Below are 13,551 nucleotides of genomic sequence, written 5' to 3'. Positions count from 1 at the left end.
TAGTCTATTTTTATTTTTAAACAATTGTGAAAGAAATTCTAAACGACATAATAAAAAGTCAACAGCACCACGGAAGCCCAGAATGTCTCCCACACTGTTACTAGCGAGGTGTTAAAGTGTTATTGATCTGCGATTTGACGAGAAAAGGCACATTACACCTAAGAATAGCCATTAACTTTTAAAGCTTTAGTTTATTATTATTTTTAATCGATTGTGAAACAAATTCTAAACGACATAATAAAATGTCAACCGCACCATGGATTCCCAGACAGCCTCCCACACTGGTACTAGCAAGGCCTTAAGCTGTGTAACTTCTGCGATCTGATGAGAGCAGGCACATTCAGCTTAGAATGGCCATTGACATTAAATGCTTTAATCCATAGTCCTTTTTAATCGATTGTGAAACAAAATCTAAACGACATAATAAAAAGTCAACCGCACCACGGATTCCCAGACAGTCTCCCACACTGGTACTAGCGAGGCGTTAAGCTGTGTAACTTCTGCGATTTGACGAGAGCAGGGACATTCAGCTTAGAATGGCCATTGACATTAAATGCTTTAATCCATAGTCCTTTTTAATCGATTGTGAAACAAAATCTAAACGACATAATACAAATTCAACCGCTCCACGGATTCCCAGACAGTCTCCCACACTGGTACTAGCGAGGCGTTAAGCTGTGTAACTTCTGCGATCTAACGAGAGCAGGCACATTCAGCTTAGAATGGCCATTGACTTTAAATGCTTTAATCCATAGTCCTTTTAATCGATTATGAAACAAAATCTAAACGACATAATAAAAAGTCAACCGCACCACGGATTCCCAGACAGTCTCCCACACTGGTACTAGCGAGGCCTTAAGCTGTGTAACTTCTGCGATCTCACGAGAGCAGGCACATTCAGCTTAGAATGGCCATTGACGTTAAATGCTTTAATCCATAGTCCTATTTAATCTATTGTGAAACAAAATCTAAACGACATAATAAAAAGTCAACCGCACCACGGATTCCCAGACAGTCTCCCACACTGGTACTAGCGATGCCTTAAGCTGTGTAATTTCTGCGTTCTGACGAGAGCAGGCACATTCAGCTTAGAATGACCATTGACATTAAATGCTTTAATCCATAGTCCTTTTTAATCGATTGTGAAACAAAATCTAAACGACATAATAAAAAGTCAACCGCACCACGGATTCCCAGACAGTCTCCCACACTGGTACTAGCGAGGCCTTAAGTTGTGTAACTTCTGCGATCTGACGAGAGCAGGCACATTCAGCTTAGAATGGCCATTGACATTAAATACGTTAATCCATAGTCCTTTTTAATCGATTGTGAAACAAAATCTAAACGACATAATAAAAAGTCAACCGCACCACGGATTCCCAGACAGTCTCCCACTCTGGTACTAGCGAGGCCTTAAGCTGTGTAACTTCTGCGATCTGACGAGAGCAGGCACATTCAGCTTAGAATGGCCATTGACATTAAATGCCTCTAATCCATAGTCCTTTTTAATCGATTGTGAAACAAAATCTAAACGACATAATAAAAATTCAACCGCACCACGGATTCCCAGACAGTCTCCCACACTGGTACTAGCGAGGCGTTAAGCTGTGTAACTTCTGCGATCTGACGAGAGCAGGCACATTCAGCTTAGAATGGCCATTGACGTTAAAAGCCTTAATCCATAGTCCTATTTAATCTATTGTGAAACAAAATCTAAACAACATAATAAAAAGTCAACTACACCACGGATTCCCAGACAGTCTCCCACACTAGTACTAGCGAGGCCTTAAGCTGTGTAACTTCTGCGATCTGACGAGAGCAGGGACATTCAGCTTAGAATGGCCATTGACATTAAATTCTTTAATCCATAGTCCTTTTTAATCGATTGTGAAACAAAATCTAAACGACATAATAAAAATTCAACCGCACCACGGATTCCCAGACAGTCTCCCACACTGGTACTAGCGAGGCCTTAAGCTGTGTAACTTCTGCGTTCTGACTAGAGCAGGCACGTTCAGCTTAGAATGACCATTGACGTTAAATGCTTTAATCCATAGTCCTATTTAATCTATTGTGAAACAAAATCTAAACGACATAATAAAAAGGCAACCGCACCACGGATTCCCAGACAGTCTCCCACACTGGTACTAGCGAGGCCTTAAGCTGTGTAACTTCTGCGATCTGACGAGAGCAGGCACATTCAGCTTAGAATGGCCATTGACATTAAATGCTTTAATCCATAGTCCTTTTTAATCGATTGTGAAACAAAATCTAAACGACATAATAAAAAGTCAACCTCACCACGGATTCCCAGACAGTCTCCCACACTGGTACTAGCGAGGCCTTAAGCTGTGTAATTTCTGCGATCTGACGAGAGCAGGGACATTCAGCTTAGAATGGCCATTGACATTAAATGCTTTAATCCATAGTCCTTTTTAATCGATTGTGAAACAAAATCTAAACGACATAATAAAAACTCAACCGCACCACAGATTCCCAGACAGTCTCCCACACTGGTACTAGCGAGGCCTTGAGCTGTGTAACTTCTGCGTTCGGACGAGAGCAGGCACATTCAGCTTAGAATGGCCATTGACGTTAAATGCTTTAATCCATAGTCCTATTTAATCTATTGTGAAACAAAATCTAAACGACATAATAAAAAGTCAACCGCACCACGGATTCCCAGACAGTCTCCCACACTAGTACTAGCGAGGCGTAAAGCTGTGTAACTTCTGCGATCTAACGAGAGCAGGCACATTCAGCTTAGAATGGCCATTGACTTTAAATGCTTTAATCCATAGTCCTTTTTAATCGATTGTGAAACAAAATCTAAACGACATAATAAAAAGCCAACCGCACCACGGATTCCCAGACAGTCTCCCACACTGGTACTAGTGAGGCCTTAAGCTGTGTAACTTCTGCGATCTGACGAGAGCAGGCACATTCAGCTTAGAATGGCCATTGACATTAAACGCCTTAATCCATAGTCCTATTTAATCTATTGTGAAACAAAATCTAAACAACATAATAAAAAGTCAACCGCACCACGGATTCCCAGACAGTCTCCCACACTGGTACTAGCGAGGACTTAAGCTATGTAACTTCTGCGTTCTGAGGAGAGCAGGCACATTCAGCTTAGAATGGCAATTGACGTTAAATGCTTTAATCCATAGTCCTTTTTAATCGATTGTGAAACAAAATCTAAACGACATAATAAAAAGTCAACCGCACCACGGATTCCCAGACAGTCTCCCACACTGGTACCAGCGAGGCCTTAAGCTGTGTAACTTCTGCGATCTGACGAGAGCAGGGACATTCAGCTTAGAATGGCCATTGACATTAAAGGCTTTAATACATAGTCCTTTTTAATCGATTGTGAAACAAAATCTAAACGACATAATAAAAACTCAACCGCACCACAGATTCCCAGACAGTCTCCCCACACTGGTACTAGCGAGGCCTTAAGCTGTGTAACTTCTGCGTTCGGACGAGAGCAGGCACATTCAGCTTAGAATGGCCATTGACGTTAAATGCTTTAATCCATAGTCCTATTTAATCTATTGTGAAACAAAATCTAAACGACATAATAAATAGTCAACCGCACCACGGATTCCCAGACAGTCTCCCACACTAGTACTAGCGAGGCGTTAAGCTGTGTAACTTCTGCGATCTAACGAGAGCAGGCACATTCAGCTTAGAATGGCCATTGACTTTAAATGCTTTAATCCATAGTCCTTTTTAATCGATTGTGAATCAAAATCTAAACGCCATAATAAAAAGTCAACCGCACCACGGATTCCCTGACAGTCTCCCACACTGGTACTAGCGAAGCCTTAAGCTGTGTAACTTCTGCGATCTGACGAGAGCAGGCACATTCAGCTTAGAATGGCCATTGACATTAAAAGCACTAATCCATAGTCCTATTTAATCTATTGTGAAACAAAATCTAAACGACATAATAAAAAGTCAACCGCACCACGGATTCCCAGACAGTCTCCCACACTGGTACTAGCGAGGACTTAAGCTATGTAACTTCTGCGTTCTGACGAGAGAAGGCACATTCAGCTTAGAATGGCCATTGACGTTAAATGCTTTAATCCATAGTCCTTTTTAATCGATTGTGAAACAAAATCTAAACGACATAATAAAAAGGCAACCGCACCACGGATTCCCAGACAGTCTCCCACACTGGTACTAGCGAGGCCTTAAGCTGTGTAACTTCTGCGATCTGACGAGAGCAGGCACATTCAGCTTAGAATGGCCATTGACATTAAATGCTTTAATCCATAGTCCTTTTTAATCGATTGTGAAACAAAATCTAAACAACATAATAAAAAGTCAACAGCACCACGGATTCCCAGACAGTCTCCCACACTGGTACTAGCGAGGCCTTAAGTTGTGTAACTTCTGCGATCTGACGAGAGCAGGCACATTCAGCTTAGAATGGCCATTGACATTAAATGCGTTAATCCATAGTCCTTTTTAATCGATTGTGAAACAAAATCTAAACGACATAATAAAAAGTCAACCGCACCACGGATTCCCAGACAGTCTCCCACTCTGGTACTAGCGAAGCCTTAAGCTGTGTAACTTCTGCGATCTGACGAGAGCAGGGACATTCAGCTTAGAATGGCCATTGACATTAAATGTCTCTAATCCATAGTCCTTTTTAATCGATTGTGAAACAAAGTCTAAACGACATAATAAAAATTCAACCGCACCACGGATTCCCAGACAGTCTCCCACACTGGTACTAGCGAGGCGTTAAGCTGTGTAACTTCTGCGATCTGACGAGAGCAGGCACATTCAGCTTAGAATGGCCATTGACGTTAAAAGCCTTAATCCATAGTCCTATTTAATCTATTGTGAAACAAAATCTAAACAACATAATAAAAAGTCAACTGCACCACGGATTCCCAAACAGTCTCCCACACTGGTACTAGCGAGGCCTTAAGCTGTGTAACTTCTGCGATCTGACGAGAGCAGGGACATTCAGCTTAGAATGGCCATTGACATTAAATTCTTTAATCCATAGTCCTTTTTAATCGATTGTGAAACAAAATCTAAACGACATAATAAAAATTCAACCGCAACACGGATTCCCAGACAGTCTCCCACACTGGTACTAGCGAGGCCTTAAGCTGTGTAACTTCTGCGTTCTGACTAGAGCAGGCACATTCAGCTTAGAATGACCATTGACGTTAAATGCTTTAATCCATAGTCCTATTTAATCTATTGTGAAACAAAATCTAAACGACATAATAAAAAGTCAACCGCACCACGGATTCCCAGACAGTCTCCCACACTGGTACTAGCGAGGGCTTAAGCTGTGTAACTTCTGCGTTCTGACGAGAGCAGGCACATTAAACTTAGATTGGCCATTGACATTAAATGCTTTAATCCATAGTCCTTTTTAATCGATTGTGAAACAAAATCTAAACGACATAATAAAAAGTCAACCTCACCACGGATTCCCAGACAGTCTCCCACACTGGTACTAGCGAGGGCTTAAGCTGTGTAATTTCTGCGATCTGACGAGAGCAGGGACATTCAGCTTAGAATGGCCATTGACATTAAATGCTTTAATCCATAGTCCTTTTTAATCGATTGTGAAACAAAATCTAAACGACATAATAAAATGTCAACCGCACCACGGATTCCCAGACAGTCACCCACACTGGTACTAGCGAGGCGTTAAGCTGTGTAACTTCTGCGATCTAACGAGAGCAGGCACATTCAGCTTAGAATGGCCATTGACATTAAATGCTTTAATCCATAGTCCTTTTTAAACGATTGTGAAACAAAATCTAAACGACATAATAAAAAGTCAACCGCACCACGGATTCCCAGACAGTCTCCCACACTGGTACTAGCGAGGGCTTAAGCTGTGTAACTTCTGCGATCTGACGAGAGCAGGTACATTCAGCTTAGAATGGCCATTGACATTAAAAGCCTTAATCCATAGTCCTATTTAATCTATTGTGAAACAAAATCTAAACAACATAATAAAAAGTCAACCGCACCACGCATTCCCAGACAGTCTCCCACACTGGTACCATCGAGGCCTTAAGCTGTGTAACTTCTGCGATCTGACAAGAGCAGGGACATTCAGCTTAGAATGGCCATTGACATTAAAGTCTTTAATCCATAGTCCTTTTTAATCGATTGTGAAACAAAATCTAAACGACATAATAAAAACTCAACCGCACCACAGATTCCCAGACAGTCTCCCACACTGGTACTAGCGAGGCCTTAAGCTGTGTAACTTCTGCGTTCGGACGAGAGCAGGCACATTCAGCTTAGAATGGCCATTGACGTTAAACGCCTTAATCCATAGTCCTATTTAATCTATTGTGAAACAAAATCTAAACAACATAATAAAAAGTCAACCGCACCACGGATTCCCAGACAGTCTCCCACACTGGTACTAGCGAGGACTTAAGCTATGTAACTTCTGCGTTCTGACGAGAGCAGGCACATTCAGCTTAGAATGGCCATTGACGTTAAATGCTTTAATCCATAGTCCTTTTTAATCGATTGTGAAACAAAATCTAAACGACATAATAAAAAGTCAACCGCACCACGGATTCCCAGACAGTCTCCCACACTGGTACCAGCGAGGCCTTAAGCTGTGTAACTTCTGCGATCTGACGAGAGCAGGGACATTCAGCTTAGAATGGCCATTGACATTAAAGGCTTTAATACATAGTCCTTTTTAATCGATTGTGAAACAAAATCTAAACGACATAATAAAAACTCAACCGCACCACAGATTCCCAGACAGTCTCCCACACTGGTACTAGCGAGGCCTTAAGCTGTGTAACTTCTGCGTTCGGACGAGAGCAGGCACATTCAGCTTAGAATGGCCATTGACGTTAAATGCTTTAATCCATAGTCCTATTTAATCTATTGTGAAACAAAATCTAAACGACATAATAAATAGTCAACCGCACCACGGATTCCCAGACAGTCTCCCACACTGGTACTAGCGAGGCGTTAAGCTGTGTAACTTCTGCGATCTAACGAGAGCAGGGACATTCAGCTTAGAATGGCCATTGACATTAAATGCTTTAATCCATAGTCCTTTTTAATCGATTGTGAAACAAAATCTAAACGACATAATAAAAAGTCAACAGCACCACAGATTCCCAGACAGTCTCCCACACTGGTACTAGCGAGGCCTTAAGCTGTGTAACTTCTGCGATCTGACGAGAGCAGGGACATTCAGCTTAGAATGGCCATTGACATTAAAGGCTTTAATCCATAGTCCTTTTTAATCGATTGTGAAACAAAATCTAAACGACATAATAAAAATTCAACCGCACAACGGATTCCGAGACAGTCTCCCACACTGGTACTAGCGAGGCCTTAAGCTGTGTAACTTCTGCGATCTGACGAGAGCAGGCACATTCAGCTTAGAATGGCCATTGACATGAAATGCTTTAATCCATAGTCCTTTTTAATCGATTGTGAAACAAAATCTAAATGACATAATAAAAAGGCAACCGCACCACGGATTCCCAGACAGTCTCCCACACTAGTACTAGCGAGGCCTTAAGCTGTGTAACTTCTGCGATCTGACGAGAGCAGGCACATTCAGCTTAGAATGGCCATTGACATTAAATGCTTTAATCCATAGTCCTTTTTAATCGATTGTGAAACAAAATCTAAACGACATAATAAAAAGTCAACCGAACCACGGATTCCCAGACAGTCTCCCACACTGGTACTAGCGAGGCCTTAAGCTGTGTAACTTCTGCGATCTGACGAGAGCAGGCACATTCAGCTTAGAATGGCCATTGACGTTAAATGCTTTAATCCATAGTCCTATTTAATCTATTGTGAAACAAAATCTAAACGACATAATAAAAAGTCAACCGCACCACGGATTCCCAGACAGTCTCCCACACTGGTACTAGCGAGGCCTTAAGCTGTGTAACTTCTGCGATCTGACGAGAGCAGGCACATTCAGCTTAGAATGGCCATTGACATTAAATGCTTTAATCCATAGTCCTTTTTAATCGATTGTGAAACAAAATCTAAACGACATAATAAAAAGTCAACCGCACCACGGATTCCCAGACAGTCTCCCACACTGGTAACCAGCGAGGCCTTAAGCTGTGTAACTTCTGCGATCTGACGAGAGCAGGGACATTCAGCTTAGCATGGCCATTGACATTAAAGGCTTTAATACATAGTCCTTTTTAATCGATTGTGAAACAAAATCTAAACGACATAATAAAAACTCAACCGCACCACAGATTCCCAGACAGTCTCCCACACTGGTACTAGCGAGGCCTTAAGCTGTGTAACTTCTGCGTTCGGACGAGAGCAGGCACATTCAGCTTAGAATGGCCATTGACGTTAAATGCTTTAATCCATAGTCCTATTTAATCTATTGTGAAACAAAATCTAAACGACATAATAAAAAGTCTCCCACACTGGTACTAGCGAGGCGTTAAGCTGTGTAACTTCTGCGATCTAACGAGAGCAGGCACATTCAGCTTAGAATGGCCATTGACTTTAAATGCTTTAATCCATAGTCCTTTTTAATCGATTGTGAAACAAAATCTAAACGACATAATAAAAAGTCAACCGCACCACGGATTCCCAGACAGTCTCCCACACTGGTACTAGCGAGGCCTTAAGCTGTGTAACTTCTGCGATCTGACGAGAGCAGGCACATTCAGCTTAGAATGGCCATTGACATTAAATGCTTTAATCCATAGTCCTTTTTAATCGATTGTGAAACAAAATCTAAACGACATAATAAAAAGTCAACCGCACCACGGATTCCCAGACAGTCTCCCACACTGGTACTAGCGAGGCCTTAAGCTGTGTAACTTCTGCGATCTGACGAGAGCAGGCACATTCAGCTCAGAATGGACATTGACGTTAAATGCTTTAATCCATAGTCCTATTTAATCTATTGTGAAACAAAATCTAAACGACATAATAAAAAGTCAACCGCACCACGGATTCCCAGACAGTCTCCCACACTGGTACTAGCGAGGCCTTAAGCTGTGTAACTTCTGCGATCTGACGAGAGCAGGCACATTCAGCTTAGAATGGCCATTGACATTAAATGCTTTAATCCATAGTCCTTTTTAATCGATTGTGAAACAAAATCTAAACGACATAATAAAAAGTCAACCGCACCACGGATTCCCAGACAGTCTCCCACACTGGTACTAGCGAGGCCTTAAGCTGTGTAACTTCTGCGATCTAACGAGAGCAGGCACATTCAGCTTAGAATGGCCATTGACGTTAAATGATTTAATCCATAGTCCTATTTAATCTATTGTGAAAAAAAATCTAAACGACATAATAAAAAGTCAACCGCACCACGGATTCCCAGACTGTCTCCCACACTGGTACTAGGGAGGCGTTAAGCTGTGTAACTTCTGCGATCTGACGAGAGCAGGGACATTCAGTTTAGAATGGCCATTGACATTAAATGCTTTAATCCATAGTCCTTTTTAATCGATTGTGAAACAAAATCTAAACGACATAATAAAAATTCAACCGCACCTCGGATTCCCAGACAGTCTCCCACACTTGTACTAGCGAGGCCTTAAGCTGTGTAACTTCTGCGATCTGACGAGAGCAGGCACATTCAGCTTAGAATGGCCATTGATGTTAAATGCTTTAATCCATAGTCCTATTTAATCTATTGTGAAACAAAATCTAAACGACATAATAAAAAGTCAACCGCACCACGGATTCCCAGACAGTCTCCCACACTGGTACTAGCGAGGCCTTAAGCTGTGTAACTTCTGCGATCTGACGAGAGCAGGCACATTCAGCTTAGAATGGCCATTGACATGAAATGCTTTAATCCATAGTCCTTTTTAATCGATTATGAAACAAAATCTAAATGACATAATAAAAAGGCAACCGCACCACGGATTCCCAGACAGTCTCCCACACTGGTACTAGCGAGGCCTTAAGCTGTGTAACTTCTGCGATCTGACGAGAGCAGGCACATTCAGCTTAGAATGGCCATTGACATTAAATGCTTTAATCCATAGTCCTTTTTAATCGATTGTGAAACAAAATCTAAACGACATAATAAAAAGTCAACCGCACCACGGATTCCCAGACAGTCTCCCACACTGGTACTAGCGAGGCCTTAAGCTGTGTAACTTCTGCGATCTGACGAGAGCAGGCACACTCAGCTTAGAATGGCCATTGACGATAAATGCTTTAATCCATAGTCCTTTTTAATCTATTGTGAAACAAAATCTAAACGACATAATAAAAAGTAAACCGCACCACGGATTCCCAGACAGTCTCCCACACTGGTACTAGCGAGGCCTTAAGCTGTGTAACTTCTGCGTTCTACATTCAGCTTAGAATGGCTATTGACGTTAAATGCTTTAATCCATAGTCCTATTTAATCTATTGTGAAACATAATCTAAACGACATAATAAAAAGTCAACCGCACCACGGATTCCCAGACAGTCTCCCACACTGGTACTAGCGAGGCCTTAAGCTGTGTAACTTCTGCGATCTGACGAGAGCAGGCACATTCAGCTTAGAACGGCCATTGACATTAAATGCTTTAATCCATTGTCCTTTTTAATCTATTGTGAAACAAAATCTAAACGACATAATAAAAAGTCAACCGCACCACGGATTCCCAGACAGTCTCCCACACTGGTACTAGCGAGGCCTTAAGCTGTGTAACTTCTACGATCTGACAAGAGCAGGCACATTCAGCTTAGAATGGCCATTGACATTAAATGCTTTAATCCATAGTCCTTTTTAATCTATTGTGAAACAAAATCTAAACGACATAATAAAAAGTAAACCGCACCACGGATTCCCAGACAGTCTCACACACTGGTACTAGCGAGGTGTTAAGCTGTGTAACTTCTGCGATCTTACGAGAGCAGGCACATTCAGCTTAGAATGGCCATTGACATTAAATGCTTTAATCCATAGTCCTATTTAATCTACTGTGAAACAAAATCTAAACAACATAATAAAAAGTCAACCGCACCACAGATTCCCAGACAGTCTCCCACACTGGTACTAGCGAGGCCTTAAGCTGTGTAACTTCTGCGATCTGACGAGAGCAGGGACATTCAGTTTAGAATGGCCATTGACATTAAAGGCTTTAATCCATAGTCCTATTTAATCTATTGTGAAACAAAATCTAAACAACATAATAAAAAGTCAACCGCACCACAGATTCCCAGACAGTCTCCCACACTGGTACTAGCGAGGCCTTAAGCTGTGTAACTTCTGTGATCTGACGAGAGCAGGCACATTCAGCTTAGAATGGCCATTGACATTAAATGCTTTAATCCATAGTCCTTTTTAATCGATTGTGAAACAAAATCTAAACGACATAATAAAAAGTCCACAGCACCACGGATTCCCAGACAGTCTCCCACACTGGTACTGGCGAGGCCTTAAGCTGTGTAACTTCAGCGATCTGACGAGAGCAGGGACATTCAGCTTAGAATGGCCATTGACATTAAATGCTTTAATCCATAGTCCTTTTTAATCGATTGTGAAACAAAATCTAAACCACATAATAAATTGTCAACCGCACCACGGATTCCCACACAGTCTCCCACACTGGTACTAGCGAGGCCTTAACCTGTGTAACTTCTGTGATTTGACAAGAGCAGGCACATTCAGCTTAGAATGGCCATTGACATTAAATGCTTTAATCCATAGTCCTTTTTAATCGATTGTGAAACAAAATCTAAACGACATAATAAAAAGTCAACAGCACCACAGCTTCCCAGACAGTCTCCCACACTGGTACTAGCGAGGACTTAAGCTATGTAACTTCTGCGTTCTGACGAGAGCAGGCACATTCAGCTTAGAATGGCCATTGACGTTAAATGCTTTAATCCATAATCCTTTTTAATTGATTGTGAAACAAAATCTAAACAACATAATAAAAATGCAACCGCACCACGGATTCCCAGACAGTCTCCCACACTGGTACCTGCGAGGCCTTAAGCTGTGTAACTTCTGTGAACTGACGAGAGCAGGCACATTCAGCTTAGAATGGCCATTGACATTAAATGCTTTAATCCATAGTCCTTTTTAATCGATTGTGAAACAAAATCTAAACGACATAATAAATAGTCAACAGCACCACTGATTCGCAGACAGTCTCCCACACTGGTACTAGCGAGGCCTTAAGCTATGTAACTTCTGCGTTTGGACGAGAGCAGGTACATTCAGCTTAGAATGGCCACTGACGTTAAATGCTTTAATCCATAGTCCTATTTAATCTATTGTGAAACAAAATCTAAACGACATAATAAAAACTCAACCGCACCACGGATTCCCAGACAGTCTCCCACACTGGTACTAGCGAGGCCTTAAGCTGTGTAACTTCTGCGTTCGGACGAGAGCAGGTACATTCAGCTTAGAATGGCCACTGACGTTAAATGCTTTAATCCATAGTCCTATTTAATCTATTGTGAAACAAAATCTAAACGACATAATAAAAACTCAACCGCACCACGGATTCCTAGACAGTCTCCCACACTGGTACTAGCGAGGCGTTAAGCTGTGTAACTTCTGCGATCTAACGAGAGCAGGCACATTCAGCTTAGAATGGCCATTGACTTTAAATGCTTTAATCCATAGTCCTTTTTAATCGATTGTGAAACAAAATCTAAACGACATAATAAAAAGTCAACCGCACCACAGATTCCCAGCCAGTCTCCCACACTGGTACTAGCGAGGCCTTAAGCTGTGTAACTTCTGCGATCTGACGAGAGCAGGCACATTCAGCTTAGAATGGCCATTGACATGAAATGCTTTAATCCATAGTCCTTTTTAATCGATTGTGAAACAAAATCTAAACGACATAATAAAAAGGCAACCGCACCACGGATTCCCAGACAGTCTCCCACACTGGTACTAGCGAGGCCTTAAGCTGTGTAACTTCTGCGATCTGACGAGAGCAGGCACATTCAGCTTAGAATGGCCATTGACATTAAATGCTTTAATCCATAGTCCTTTTTAATCGATTGTGAAACAAAATCTAAACGACATAATAAAAAGGCTACCGCACCACGGATTCCCAGACAGTCTCCCACACTGGTACAAGCGAGGCCTTAAGCTGTGTAACTTCTGCGATCTGACGAGAGCAGGCACATTCAGCTTAGAATGGCCATTGACATTAAATGCTTTAATCCATAGTCCTTTTTAATCGATTGTGAAACAAAATCTAAACAACATAATAAATAGTCAACCGCACCACGGATTCCCAGACAGTCTCCCACACTGGTACTAGCGAGGCCTTAAGCTGTGTAACTTCTGTGATCTGACGAGAGCAGGCACATTCAGCTTAGAATTGCCATTGACGTTAAATGCTTTAATCCATAGTCCTTTTTAATCGATTGTGAAACAAAATCTAAACGACATAATAAAAAGTCAACCGCACCACGGATTCCCAGACAGTCTCCCACATTGGTACTAGCGAGGCCTTAAGCTGTGTAACTTCTGCGATCTGACGAGAGCAGGCACATTCAGCTTAGAATGGCCATTGACATTAAATGCTTTAATCCATA

The 13,551-nt window shown here is 41.7% G+C and overlaps 60 pseudogenes; all 60 read right to left on the bottom strand.

Annotated features, from left to right (window-relative positions):
- Nucleotides 1-243: 243 nt before the first annotated feature.
- LOC142705430 (5S ribosomal RNA) lies at nt 244-362 on the bottom strand (annotated as a pseudogene).
- A 438-nt stretch (nt 363-800) lies between these two features.
- Nucleotides 801-919, bottom strand: LOC142705460 (5S ribosomal RNA; annotated as a pseudogene).
- A 67-nt stretch (nt 920-986) lies between these two features.
- Nucleotides 987-1,105, bottom strand: LOC142705621 (5S ribosomal RNA; annotated as a pseudogene).
- Nucleotides 1,106-1,172: 67 nt separating this feature from the next.
- On the bottom strand, nt 1,173-1,291 carry LOC142705553 (5S ribosomal RNA; annotated as a pseudogene).
- Nucleotides 1,292-1,358: 67 nt separating this feature from the next.
- Nucleotides 1,359-1,477, bottom strand: LOC142705401 (5S ribosomal RNA; annotated as a pseudogene).
- Nucleotides 1,478-1,545: 68 nt separating this feature from the next.
- LOC142705133 (5S ribosomal RNA) lies at nt 1,546-1,664 on the bottom strand (annotated as a pseudogene).
- A 67-nt stretch (nt 1,665-1,731) lies between these two features.
- On the bottom strand, nt 1,732-1,850 carry LOC142705473 (5S ribosomal RNA; annotated as a pseudogene).
- Nucleotides 1,851-1,917: 67 nt separating this feature from the next.
- LOC142705081 (5S ribosomal RNA) lies at nt 1,918-2,036 on the bottom strand (annotated as a pseudogene).
- Nucleotides 2,037-2,103: 67 nt separating this feature from the next.
- LOC142705452 (5S ribosomal RNA) lies at nt 2,104-2,222 on the bottom strand (annotated as a pseudogene).
- A 67-nt stretch (nt 2,223-2,289) lies between these two features.
- Nucleotides 2,290-2,408, bottom strand: LOC142704875 (5S ribosomal RNA; annotated as a pseudogene).
- Nucleotides 2,409-2,475: 67 nt separating this feature from the next.
- Nucleotides 2,476-2,594, bottom strand: LOC142705663 (5S ribosomal RNA; annotated as a pseudogene).
- Nucleotides 2,595-2,661: 67 nt separating this feature from the next.
- Nucleotides 2,662-2,780, bottom strand: LOC142704921 (5S ribosomal RNA; annotated as a pseudogene).
- Nucleotides 2,781-2,847: 67 nt separating this feature from the next.
- Nucleotides 2,848-2,966, bottom strand: LOC142705393 (5S ribosomal RNA; annotated as a pseudogene).
- Nucleotides 2,967-3,033: 67 nt separating this feature from the next.
- LOC142704937 (5S ribosomal RNA) lies at nt 3,034-3,152 on the bottom strand (annotated as a pseudogene).
- Nucleotides 3,153-3,219: 67 nt separating this feature from the next.
- LOC142705605 (5S ribosomal RNA) lies at nt 3,220-3,338 on the bottom strand (annotated as a pseudogene).
- Nucleotides 3,339-3,405: 67 nt separating this feature from the next.
- Nucleotides 3,406-3,525, bottom strand: LOC142705180 (5S ribosomal RNA; annotated as a pseudogene).
- Nucleotides 3,526-3,592: 67 nt separating this feature from the next.
- LOC142704951 (5S ribosomal RNA) lies at nt 3,593-3,711 on the bottom strand (annotated as a pseudogene).
- A 67-nt stretch (nt 3,712-3,778) lies between these two features.
- LOC142705636 (5S ribosomal RNA) lies at nt 3,779-3,897 on the bottom strand (annotated as a pseudogene).
- Nucleotides 3,898-4,150: 253 nt separating this feature from the next.
- Nucleotides 4,151-4,269, bottom strand: LOC142705450 (5S ribosomal RNA; annotated as a pseudogene).
- A 67-nt stretch (nt 4,270-4,336) lies between these two features.
- Nucleotides 4,337-4,455, bottom strand: LOC142705586 (5S ribosomal RNA; annotated as a pseudogene).
- A 67-nt stretch (nt 4,456-4,522) lies between these two features.
- On the bottom strand, nt 4,523-4,641 carry LOC142705432 (5S ribosomal RNA; annotated as a pseudogene).
- A 68-nt stretch (nt 4,642-4,709) lies between these two features.
- Nucleotides 4,710-4,828, bottom strand: LOC142705132 (5S ribosomal RNA; annotated as a pseudogene).
- Nucleotides 4,829-4,895: 67 nt separating this feature from the next.
- Nucleotides 4,896-5,014, bottom strand: LOC142705410 (5S ribosomal RNA; annotated as a pseudogene).
- A 253-nt stretch (nt 5,015-5,267) lies between these two features.
- Nucleotides 5,268-5,386, bottom strand: LOC142705140 (5S ribosomal RNA; annotated as a pseudogene).
- Nucleotides 5,387-5,453: 67 nt separating this feature from the next.
- Nucleotides 5,454-5,572, bottom strand: LOC142705144 (5S ribosomal RNA; annotated as a pseudogene).
- A 67-nt stretch (nt 5,573-5,639) lies between these two features.
- Nucleotides 5,640-5,758, bottom strand: LOC142704988 (5S ribosomal RNA; annotated as a pseudogene).
- A 67-nt stretch (nt 5,759-5,825) lies between these two features.
- LOC142705477 (5S ribosomal RNA) lies at nt 5,826-5,944 on the bottom strand (annotated as a pseudogene).
- Nucleotides 5,945-6,011: 67 nt separating this feature from the next.
- Nucleotides 6,012-6,130, bottom strand: LOC142705080 (5S ribosomal RNA; annotated as a pseudogene).
- Nucleotides 6,131-6,197: 67 nt separating this feature from the next.
- On the bottom strand, nt 6,198-6,316 carry LOC142705584 (5S ribosomal RNA; annotated as a pseudogene).
- A 67-nt stretch (nt 6,317-6,383) lies between these two features.
- LOC142705717 (5S ribosomal RNA) lies at nt 6,384-6,502 on the bottom strand (annotated as a pseudogene).
- Nucleotides 6,503-6,569: 67 nt separating this feature from the next.
- LOC142705604 (5S ribosomal RNA) lies at nt 6,570-6,688 on the bottom strand (annotated as a pseudogene).
- Nucleotides 6,689-6,755: 67 nt separating this feature from the next.
- On the bottom strand, nt 6,756-6,874 carry LOC142705583 (5S ribosomal RNA; annotated as a pseudogene).
- A 67-nt stretch (nt 6,875-6,941) lies between these two features.
- Nucleotides 6,942-7,060, bottom strand: LOC142705083 (5S ribosomal RNA; annotated as a pseudogene).
- Nucleotides 7,061-7,127: 67 nt separating this feature from the next.
- LOC142705388 (5S ribosomal RNA) lies at nt 7,128-7,246 on the bottom strand (annotated as a pseudogene).
- Nucleotides 7,247-7,499: 253 nt separating this feature from the next.
- LOC142705385 (5S ribosomal RNA) lies at nt 7,500-7,618 on the bottom strand (annotated as a pseudogene).
- A 67-nt stretch (nt 7,619-7,685) lies between these two features.
- Nucleotides 7,686-7,804, bottom strand: LOC142705656 (5S ribosomal RNA; annotated as a pseudogene).
- A 67-nt stretch (nt 7,805-7,871) lies between these two features.
- LOC142705216 (5S ribosomal RNA) lies at nt 7,872-7,990 on the bottom strand (annotated as a pseudogene).
- Nucleotides 7,991-8,057: 67 nt separating this feature from the next.
- LOC142705203 (5S ribosomal RNA) lies at nt 8,058-8,177 on the bottom strand (annotated as a pseudogene).
- Nucleotides 8,178-8,244: 67 nt separating this feature from the next.
- On the bottom strand, nt 8,245-8,363 carry LOC142705582 (5S ribosomal RNA; annotated as a pseudogene).
- A 226-nt stretch (nt 8,364-8,589) lies between these two features.
- On the bottom strand, nt 8,590-8,708 carry LOC142705215 (5S ribosomal RNA; annotated as a pseudogene).
- Nucleotides 8,709-8,775: 67 nt separating this feature from the next.
- Nucleotides 8,776-8,894, bottom strand: LOC142705651 (5S ribosomal RNA; annotated as a pseudogene).
- Nucleotides 8,895-8,961: 67 nt separating this feature from the next.
- Nucleotides 8,962-9,080, bottom strand: LOC142705214 (5S ribosomal RNA; annotated as a pseudogene).
- Nucleotides 9,081-9,147: 67 nt separating this feature from the next.
- On the bottom strand, nt 9,148-9,266 carry LOC142705297 (5S ribosomal RNA; annotated as a pseudogene).
- Nucleotides 9,267-9,519: 253 nt separating this feature from the next.
- LOC142704930 (5S ribosomal RNA) lies at nt 9,520-9,638 on the bottom strand (annotated as a pseudogene).
- A 67-nt stretch (nt 9,639-9,705) lies between these two features.
- Nucleotides 9,706-9,824, bottom strand: LOC142705213 (5S ribosomal RNA; annotated as a pseudogene).
- A 67-nt stretch (nt 9,825-9,891) lies between these two features.
- LOC142705449 (5S ribosomal RNA) lies at nt 9,892-10,010 on the bottom strand (annotated as a pseudogene).
- A 67-nt stretch (nt 10,011-10,077) lies between these two features.
- On the bottom strand, nt 10,078-10,196 carry LOC142705412 (5S ribosomal RNA; annotated as a pseudogene).
- A 240-nt stretch (nt 10,197-10,436) lies between these two features.
- On the bottom strand, nt 10,437-10,555 carry LOC142705483 (5S ribosomal RNA; annotated as a pseudogene).
- A 67-nt stretch (nt 10,556-10,622) lies between these two features.
- LOC142705016 (5S ribosomal RNA) lies at nt 10,623-10,741 on the bottom strand (annotated as a pseudogene).
- A 253-nt stretch (nt 10,742-10,994) lies between these two features.
- LOC142704917 (5S ribosomal RNA) lies at nt 10,995-11,113 on the bottom strand (annotated as a pseudogene).
- A 67-nt stretch (nt 11,114-11,180) lies between these two features.
- Nucleotides 11,181-11,299, bottom strand: LOC142704888 (5S ribosomal RNA; annotated as a pseudogene).
- Nucleotides 11,300-11,366: 67 nt separating this feature from the next.
- On the bottom strand, nt 11,367-11,485 carry LOC142705714 (5S ribosomal RNA; annotated as a pseudogene).
- A 253-nt stretch (nt 11,486-11,738) lies between these two features.
- LOC142705461 (5S ribosomal RNA) lies at nt 11,739-11,857 on the bottom strand (annotated as a pseudogene).
- A 253-nt stretch (nt 11,858-12,110) lies between these two features.
- LOC142705098 (5S ribosomal RNA) lies at nt 12,111-12,229 on the bottom strand (annotated as a pseudogene).
- A 67-nt stretch (nt 12,230-12,296) lies between these two features.
- LOC142705415 (5S ribosomal RNA) lies at nt 12,297-12,415 on the bottom strand (annotated as a pseudogene).
- A 253-nt stretch (nt 12,416-12,668) lies between these two features.
- Nucleotides 12,669-12,787, bottom strand: LOC142705495 (5S ribosomal RNA; annotated as a pseudogene).
- A 67-nt stretch (nt 12,788-12,854) lies between these two features.
- Nucleotides 12,855-12,973, bottom strand: LOC142705447 (5S ribosomal RNA; annotated as a pseudogene).
- Nucleotides 12,974-13,040: 67 nt separating this feature from the next.
- Nucleotides 13,041-13,159, bottom strand: LOC142704952 (5S ribosomal RNA; annotated as a pseudogene).
- Nucleotides 13,160-13,226: 67 nt separating this feature from the next.
- On the bottom strand, nt 13,227-13,345 carry LOC142704912 (5S ribosomal RNA; annotated as a pseudogene).
- Nucleotides 13,346-13,412: 67 nt separating this feature from the next.
- Nucleotides 13,413-13,531, bottom strand: LOC142705305 (5S ribosomal RNA; annotated as a pseudogene).
- Nucleotides 13,532-13,551: the final 20 nt, after the last annotated feature.

The sequence above is a fragment of the Rhinoderma darwinii genome, unplaced genomic scaffold (assembly GCF_050947455.1).
Source record: "Rhinoderma darwinii isolate aRhiDar2 unplaced genomic scaffold, aRhiDar2.hap1 Scaffold_3387, whole genome shotgun sequence".
Taxonomy (NCBI): Eukaryota; Metazoa; Chordata; class Amphibia; order Anura; family Rhinodermatidae; genus Rhinoderma; species Rhinoderma darwinii.
Note: the sequence above shows the minus strand (reverse complement) of the source record. Positions and strands in the feature narration are given on the sequence as shown.